The 9,456-nt window shown below is 43.4% G+C and overlaps 1 protein-coding gene across 3 annotated transcripts in view; it reads right to left on the minus strand.

Moving 5' to 3' along the window:
• LOC124276596 overlaps positions 1-9,456 on the minus strand; it is a 210,787-nt gene that overhangs the window by 39,488 nt on the left and 161,843 nt on the right. Inside the window, exon 1 of one of the 3 annotated variants that reach the window (XM_046712244.1) lies at positions 606-792. The exons of the other annotated variants lie outside the window; for them this stretch is intronic. The gene's annotated coding sequence lies outside the window, so the exon portion shown is untranslated. Of the gene's footprint in view, positions 1-605; positions 793-9,456 lie in introns of those variants that run through there. 3 annotated transcript variants of the gene reach the window in all.

Consider the following 9,456-nt stretch of genomic DNA (forward strand, 5'->3'; position numbering starts at 1 on the left):
TTTATTGTGAAATATAATTAGCAGCTTTTAAACAGATCACGGGGCAGAACCCGCAAACCGCGAGAGATTAAACTCTTGTGATAAGGAACAATGCTGGGCAATTGGAAATCCGTTTGGTCGTGAAGAAGCGACGTTGACAAAATTGGGGTGACTTGAAACAGGATCGCTCGCTAAATTGTCATCACAAAATGCAGCAAGATCATTGGGGTTCCTTGAAACCGTAGCGGAAATTCGAAAATTAGGTCGCACTGGCTGGGACTTGTTGTCGGACGCGTTGTCGGTCAGATTTTGTTCAAAACTGTGCTCAGTTGGTGCTTTTTGTTACATACAAAAACAAGTAAGTGATATGTATAAATAAAAAGGAATGTGAATACAAATCAAACCTTTCAACCAGGCGAGAAGCAAGCCAATTTTTCGTGTAAGCCCGATAGGTTGCAAAGCTTAATATTTAGATAGTATTGGGGGCTTGTCCAACCTTTTTAGCCAAAATCACGTGTAAGCCCGGGCTTTTTTTATAATGGTAGCAACACCCCTGACAACTTTAATGGACGACAACCTAATAATGACTGAAATGCAATGGCTAGTGTAGAAGGCACAGTACTCACGTCCGACTGATGGATTCCAATGAGTGTCACCCGATTGCGTCACAGTCCTCCCACATGATAATCTCACATGATATAGATGGATTGATGGATTTTCGTATATCAGATGATGTGTCTGTCCCCAGCCCGAGGGCGATGCATACAGCGTGATGCAGGTATACTAGGGCGACTGCTACAACTGCGTAGATGCCGCCTACGAGGATCGTATTTTCGCTTTCTTTTTCCTGGTCACATGACGTGTATGTAGGCATTGCGTTACCCGGCATTGTGTCGTGTATTGAAAGCAGCCACCGCAGAGGGATGGTAACCGAATACCTGTCTAAATGAAAACTCCTAACAAGCGTTAATGGGGGGTCTTTATGTCACCGTCACAGGGACATGACACGGGTTGGCAGCTAACAATCACATGACACAGAGTGGTGGTCAATAGATACGTGACATATGACTCCAGGGCGGTGACCAACAGACACATGACATATGACACAGGGCGGGGGGCAATAGACACATGACATATGACACAGGGCGGGGGTCAATAGACACATGACATATGATACAGGCCGGTGACCAACAGACATATGACACAGAGCGGTGGTCAACAGGCACATGACACATGACACAGGGCGGTGGCCAACAGGCACATGACACATGACACAGGGCGGTGGTCAACAGGCACATGACCTATGACACAGGGCGATGGTCAACAAGTACATGACACAGGGCGATGGTCAACATGCACATGACATATGACACAGGGCGGTGGCCAACAGGCACATGACATATGACACAGGGTGATGGTCAGCAGGCACATGACACAGTACGGTGGCCAGCAGACACATTACACATAACACAGGGCCGTGACCAACAGGCACATGAAACATAACACAGGGCGATGACCAACAGGCACATGAAACATGACACAGGGCAGGTGTCAACAGGCACATGACATATCACACAGGGCGGTGGTCAAAAGGCACATGATATATCACACAGAACGACGGTCAACAGGCAGATGACATATGACATAGGGCGATAGTCAACAGGCACATGACACAGGGCGGTGGCCAACAGGCACGTGACATATGACACAGGGCGGTGGCCAACAGGCACGTGACATATGACACAGGGCGATGGTCAACAGGCACATGACACAGGACGGTGGCCAACGGGCACATGACACTGGGCGGTGGCCAACAGACATATAAATGCCCTATAGAGATTAAGCTGATGCCACAAACAACTGTTTGCATGTTGCTATTTCATATTATGGGAAAAAAATCGAAAAGTAATAATTGGTGAGGATTTGTGTTAAAGCGAAATTCGGAATTTTCCACTTGTATAGGAGGATAACGTAGATTAGCACACGTCACAACTCGTCCCTTTCCGTGACCTACAAGAAAACACGTCACCTGAACTAAACTTTACTTCAACTTCGGCTGCAGGCAGAGGCATATATGAGGTTACATATGCTTTATAATTAAATACATCCATAATGTTCTAAACATTATATGTGCAGTCGAGTATTTCATATATACAGATGAATAAGTAATACAATATGAGTCCAGATATTTCTTCTTGCCAAGATTTGAAACCTGCAGAAATCATATATATATACATTTCTCACAATCTTCCTGAAGAGTAAAGAACGAAACATGTTGGAGAAAAAGGCATTCTGATTTTATTTATCTATGCAATATTTATGACTGAACACCTGTACTACTTTGGACATTTTGTACGTATATATATATATACACACCAAAAAAAAGTCTGAAGATCCGAAGCACAGATATAATTTCTTCAATTCTCACACTGTCAATGTGATCATCTTGAGAATGACGTTATAGACTACACTTTTGTGTGTGTGTGTGTGTGTGTGTGTGTGTGTTGTGCAAAACTCCTAAGAATTCGTGCATTATTCACGGGTCACATTAATCAAGACTCACTCACTCATTCACTAAGCTCCAGTCCACTCCACTCTACTCCACTCTACTCCATTCAATCAATAAACCAATTTAAAGGATGATATTGCAGGGGTCGCCACAGTTACCTTCTGTGGCTGGTTGCGCCTTGATCTTCCCTACAACCTCATCCAGTAGATTGCATGTCTGTATCAACCTGGATACTCCAGATGGAACCGGAAGTAGACAACATGCGTTTTCAGTACCCCAGCATGTTATTCCAGGGGATAGAGGCGGTTCCAACTAAGGGCGACATGCGTTGCGTGACTGCGCGTCATCAGAATGTATTATGGTGTTGGGCGGCATCACCACATTGTGAAAAGAAGATCCAGTGGACACTCTAAGTACAAAAGGCTGACGGCCCCTGTTTACCAGTTTGGAAGGCTTGCAGGCGACGTCTTAAGCTTACAGGACGACAATCCCCGTGCTTACTGCCCAAGAATCGCAGGACAATATAGAATACCCGGAATAGTTTCCCATCTGAACATGTATGGCACGCGATAGGGAAACGAGAGCTTCAACTTCACAGTGTTACGCACTTCTGATCCAAAACGTTAACACTGAACTTTCCCAACATGCCACTATCGTCTCCAAGATAGTGACAAGTTCAAGGTTCTTTTCATTTTACTCAACAAACGCCACCAATGGTGGTACATGAGCTATAATATAAAATCATGATAACAAATGTTACAAGATGGACAAAGCCAAAAATGTAAATGGAAATCACAACAAAAACAAAAACAAGCCGCATAGTGTGATATAATAAATATATACGGATAACAGAAACGCATCATAATTAAAGAAATTGTTTAACTGATGTACAGTATACATACAATTAAATACAAGAACATTTACTGTCATACGTCACTACTGGTTGTAATGTGGCCCCTATTTGTTAAGTATCAAATTACAGCAATTATTTATGTCTCCTACTTACAATTTTTGAAAAGGTTATTTCCGGGTGTCCCCTGTTCTTTTTACAAGGCATAGATGAAACCCCGTTCTCGAGTAACTGTTGACTAAATGTATACTGACGTACAATAGAAAGTGTACGGCTCGTAAACAATTGTCCCCGACTGTTATCGCCATAGCGAGTCACTAGGTACACAAGGCATGTCCTGTTTACAATTCCCGTGTAACTGACAGAGGGTATTTCTTTCTGTGTTGCATGCATTGTGTTTCAAGTGGTATTGATGTGTACTTGAAGGTATACGTATGGTGTATTGTTCTACCTGTTTCCCATAATCTCTTGAAATATGTCACCTGTTCGTAAAACCTTTTAGATGCTTTTTGTATCTTGTGATCTGGCTCTTTTCAACCCAATTTGTACAACCCCAAAGACCTTTCTGTGGCCAGTTGTGACCTCGGTTACCCAGCGTGTCACGTTCAGTGAGTTATTTGAGTATTAAACCGCTTTAAGCAATATCCCATCTACACCACGAGGGGATTACACCAGAAATGGACTTCACACATTGTACCCATGTGGGGAATCGAACCCGGACCTTCGTGTGACGAGCGAACGCTTTAACCACCGGGCTGACCCACCGCCCCGTGGTACCCTCTGTTACCCAATGTGTGACGTAGAATGGAGATATAATGCACCGGATGATCGAGGATGTGTCACTGCCTCCTTAAACACCATCCTTCATACACCTGACCAGCCACTCCCCTGCCACACGGATGTGTGAAGATACGCACAGTTCAGTTGATATCTGAGTAGTCCCCGACAAGAGATCATCTGACTTGATGTAGCTACCTGTATTGGCTGGCTGGTATCCATTTTCTCCACTTGACCCACTTGATGTTTATTTATCATGTCCTGTTACGTTGTATTTAAACACACTCTACAGCCTTGGTCAGCGTCTGTCGCACACGATCAGGGAACGAATCGAAGCAGGACTGCCTCACTCATCGTATACCGCCAGGGCACGAAGCAAGACTGCCTCACTCACTCGTCGTATACCGTCAGGACAAGAGGTAATACTGCCTTACTCACTCATCGTATACCGCCAGGGCATGAGGTACTATAGCGATACTCACTCATCGTATATTATCAGGACACGATGCAAAACTGCCTCACGCATTCATCGTTTACCGCCAGGGCATGAGGTAATATTGCCACACTCACTCATCGCATATTGTCTGAGCAGTGTCTTGGCTGACACATATACACGTGTCACGCCTTAGATCTATTATTTGCATCTTATTTTTCTCATATTTCCAACTGTGGGTGCTGTCTACTAAGATTTAATAAATTTCCTCAGTTCATCTTTGGCTGACTTTGTGGTACTGAAAAATATTACTGGTAAGTGGCCTGCTTACAACGACCAGCTCACGTTAAACAACGCTGTTCACGAAAAGTACTCGATGGGTGATCCCTTGACTCTTGAGGTCGTGACTCACACCGGAGCACGTGCAGCACGTCGGCATCTGTCGTATACCATCAGGGCACGAAGCAAGACTGCCTCACTCACCCATCGTATACCATCAGGGCATGAAGGAATACTACCTCAATCACCCATCGTATACCACCAGGGCACGAATCAAGACTGCCTCACTCATCCACCGTATACCATTAGGGCATGAGGTAATACTACCTCAAACACTCATCGCATACCGCCAGGGCGTGAAGCAAGACTGCCTCACTCACTCATCGTATACCATCAGGGCACGAATCAAGACTGCCTCACCCACCCATCGTATATCATCAGGGCATGAGGTAATACTACCTCAATCACTCATCGTATACCGCCAGGGCACGAATCAAGACTGCCTCACCCACCCATCGTATATCATCAGGGATGAGGTAATACTACCTCAAACACTCATCGTATACCGCCAGGGTGTGAAGCAAGACTGCCTCACTCACTCATCGTATACCATCAGGGCACGAATCAAGACTGCCTCACCCACCCATCGTATATCATCAGGGATGAGGTAATACTACCTCAAACACTCATCGTATACCGCCAGGGTGTGAAGCAAGACTGCCTCAATCACTCATCGCATAAGGTCTGACCCTGACCATGTACCCTGTTTGTGTATCAAGGGTTGATATGTCGTCTATAGAGCTTCACGCTCATGTACCCAGACTGTGTATTAAGGGTTGATATAACGCCTGTAGAGTTTCACACTCATGTACCCCGACTGTGTATTAAGGGTTGAGATAACACCTGTAGCCTCACAGTCATGTACCCTGACTGTGTATTAAAGGTTGACTACGCCTTTAGAGCTTCACATTTATGTACCCTGACTGTGTATTAAGGGTTGATATACGCCCATAGAGCTTCACTTTCATGTACCCTGACTGTGTGTTAAGGGTTGATATATCCTCTGTAGAGCTTCACACTCATGTACCCTGACTGTGTATTAAGGGTTGAGATAACACCTGTAGAGCTTCACACTCATGTACCCTGACTGTGTATTAAGGGTTGATATAACGCCTGTAGAGCTTCACACTCATGTACCCTGACTGTGTATTAAGGGGGGCGGTGGGGTAGCCTAGTGGTTAAAGCGTTGGCTCGTCACGCCGAAGAACCGGGTTCGATTCCCCACATGGGCACAATGTGTTAAGCCCATTTCTGGTGTCCCCCGCCGTGATATTGCTGAAATATTGCTAAAAGCGGCGTAAAACTAAACTCAGTCAGTGTATTAAGGGTTGATATAACGCCTGTAGAGCTTTACACTCATGTAACCCGACTGCGTATTAAGGGTTAATATAACGCCTTTAGAGCTTCACACTCATGTACCCTGACAGTGTATTAAGGGTTGATATAACGCCTGTAGAGCTTCACACTCATGTAACCCGACTGCGTATTAAGGGTTAATATAACGCCTTTAGAGCTTCACACTCATGTACCCTGACAGTGTATTAAGGGTTGATATAACACCTGTAGAGCTTCACACTCATGTACCCTGACTGTGTGTTAAGGGTTGATATATCCTCTGTAGAGCTTCACACTCATGTTCCCTGACTGTGTATTCAGGGTTGATATAACACCTGTAGAAGTCCACACTCACTTAAATTGGACGCATTGCCTATTACCTGAGAAATAATTAGCTATTCATTCTCCTGTGGACCCTTATAGCCTTAATAATGTTAGTCGTCACATATCAAGACATTGTGGAAATCATAGTCTTTCAGCCCCACCGCTTTTCAGTTGCAAGAAAAAACAAGACAAGATTTTACAATAGCAACAGTTTTGAGTTTTAGTCAAATGCGTGATATTTGCAACTGAAGGATAAAATACACGGTTTCGAATTTTTCAAAATGGATCAGTTTTCAAATCCAACTTAGCCCTGATCACGTTTATATATAAAATTACCCTGATACTCTGTCGTGTATCTCTGATCGCGTGCATATACATGCACCTACATACCTGGCTACAAGCTTTATCTGATCCCTGACACACCCACAAACATGTCTACATTAAGTCACATTGCTAATAAAACACATATGAAATGTACACCAGGAACTACAATTTCAAGTTGGTTTACATAAGGAGTGACAGAGGCAACTACAGGGCGGCGCATGTATATCTGAATTCTTTTTTTAAAAATCGAACACGGATATAGCACGACCACGCGTTATCCGTGAGTGTTTATCTTTGGGCTCAGCTTATAAAACTATGCAAAGTATAACTTTACCCCATTTACAGGCTCTGAGACGAAATATTAGCCCGTCAACTCACAGCATCACCAGAGCTGACTGCGATGTCGACAACGGTGACGTCGACGACATCGTGAGGGAAGACAGCCTGTCATTGCCTTGTGCCACTGCGGGTCTAGCCTGCAGGAATTGTGACCAGACTTCCGGAATATGCAATAACTACAGACTAAGATTCTTCTGTCAACGTACGTGCCTCTGTGTTGCGTGAATACTTCCGTTTCTCTGTATGATATATTTCGGAGTTTTTCTGGTTTCACCCATAGTGTGTTCCCCAGAACCCAGATAATAAATATATAAGAATTGTATTCAAGTCTGGGCGGTGCGGTAGCCTAGTGGTTAAAGCGTTGGCTCGTCACGCCGAAGGCCCGGGTTCCATTCCCCACATGGGCACATTGTGTTAAGCCCATTTCTTGTGTCCCCCGCCGTGATATTGCTGGAATATTGCTAAAAGTGGTGTAAAACTAAACTCAGTAAGTCAGTCAGTCAGTATTCAAGTCTAGATTGCCTAAAGGATGTCCTGGGCTCCTTTGGGATTTGGGATTTTTTTTATATTTGTTAAATAAGATTTTAATTTAGTGTTTCTAAATTTTATGAAATACGATAACTTTATTTAGGGGACTAAAGTAAGTCTAGTTCCTCACAATAAACTCTGTTGTCCCCAGCAACATAAGCTGATTGTAGGAGGCGACCTACGGTTACAGCGGGTTCAGGCTCGGGACGTGGTTGTTGGCATGTCTGTATTGACATAATACAAAATCGCAGGATTGTCTGGTCATTTCTCGACTTTTACGCTAAACATTTGGAATATATATCTCTCAGCAATTGCATCAATTCATGCAAACTACCCGTGAAGATCCGGGGTAGAATGGGTCATCGGTTCCCAATTACGCAGATCGATGCTCATGCTGTTGATCACTGGATTGTCTGGTACAGACTCGATTATTTACAGACAGTCGCCATATAGCTGGAATATTGCTGAGTGCGGTGTAAACCTAAACTCACTCACTCATTCATGCAAACTCTTCATCTCCTCCGTTTTTCAGCACTAAACAGGGTCCACACGGAAGGAGGCACGACACAAGACGAGGACGAGGAAAGGAATGGAACAAGAAGTGTCCCCCGATTTGACATGTTATCTCGACATTATTCTTTATGCAGAAAGTGCAAATCTTCTCAATGTGGAATTTTTAGAGACAGACATTTGACAAATCTTGACTCAGAAACCTTTAACGAATCTCTTTCTACTTCATCTGAAGATGAGCCGGACGTCATAATAACATCGGAAACCACGTCTTCATCCGCGGGGTCTCCGTCATTTTCGAGATCAAACTCGCTCAGTGAAAGCATTTCTTCCGAAAGCAGTGCCTCCACAACGAACACAGACGCCGAGGCTCCCACCTCAAACAGTCCAGCCTGCTCAGTGTGACTGCCCTTGCCATAAACAAGCAACTGGACTCAGTGTTTATGACAATCCCGCATATGAACAGAAAGTAGAGATACACAATGGCCGATCATCACGGATACCGGGGATGCATTTGCCTGTATTCTCTGTATTTAGGTCCACATCTGCTTCCTCCGTGGAAGAAGCCCCACCTCCAACTTACAAGGAAGCTTTGACAATATTGAAACTGAACGAAAAATTCTCTCGTTGAAACACTGTTGTTTGTTCGTCAGAAACACATGCGGGCATGTCCAGCTATCTCGTATAGATATTCAGGGCTGGTCCTTGAAATATGAAAAGCCCATCTGATCACGTGACTACTCGTCAAAGTTACATCCTTCCGTGAAATCCTACAGCAAGGGGAGATAACTGTTTATGTAGATAGATGACAGTAATATTATAATGTTGAACTGTATTCGTGTATCTGTTATATCATTGATATTATGTTTGTGTTATAATGTTGAACTGTATTCGTGTATCTGTTATATCATTGCTATTATGTTTGTGTTATAATGTTGAACTGTATTCGTGTATCTGTTATATCATTGCTATTATGTTTGTGTTATAATGTTGAACTGTATTCGTGTATCTGTTATATCATTGCTATTATGTTTGTGTTATAATGTTGAACTGTATTCTTGTAACTGTTATATCATTGATATTATGTTTGTGTTATAATGTTGAACTGTATTCTTGTATCTGTTATATCATTGCTATTATGTTTGTGTTATAATGTTGAACTGTATTCGTGTATCTGTTATATCATTGCTATTATGTTTGTGTTATAAT

Source organism: Haliotis rubra, unplaced genomic scaffold, assembly GCF_003918875.1.
Source record: "Haliotis rubra isolate DU_JTF1 unplaced genomic scaffold, ASM391887v1 Scf1052, whole genome shotgun sequence".
NCBI lineage: Eukaryota > Metazoa > Mollusca > Gastropoda > Lepetellida > Haliotidae > Haliotis > Haliotis rubra.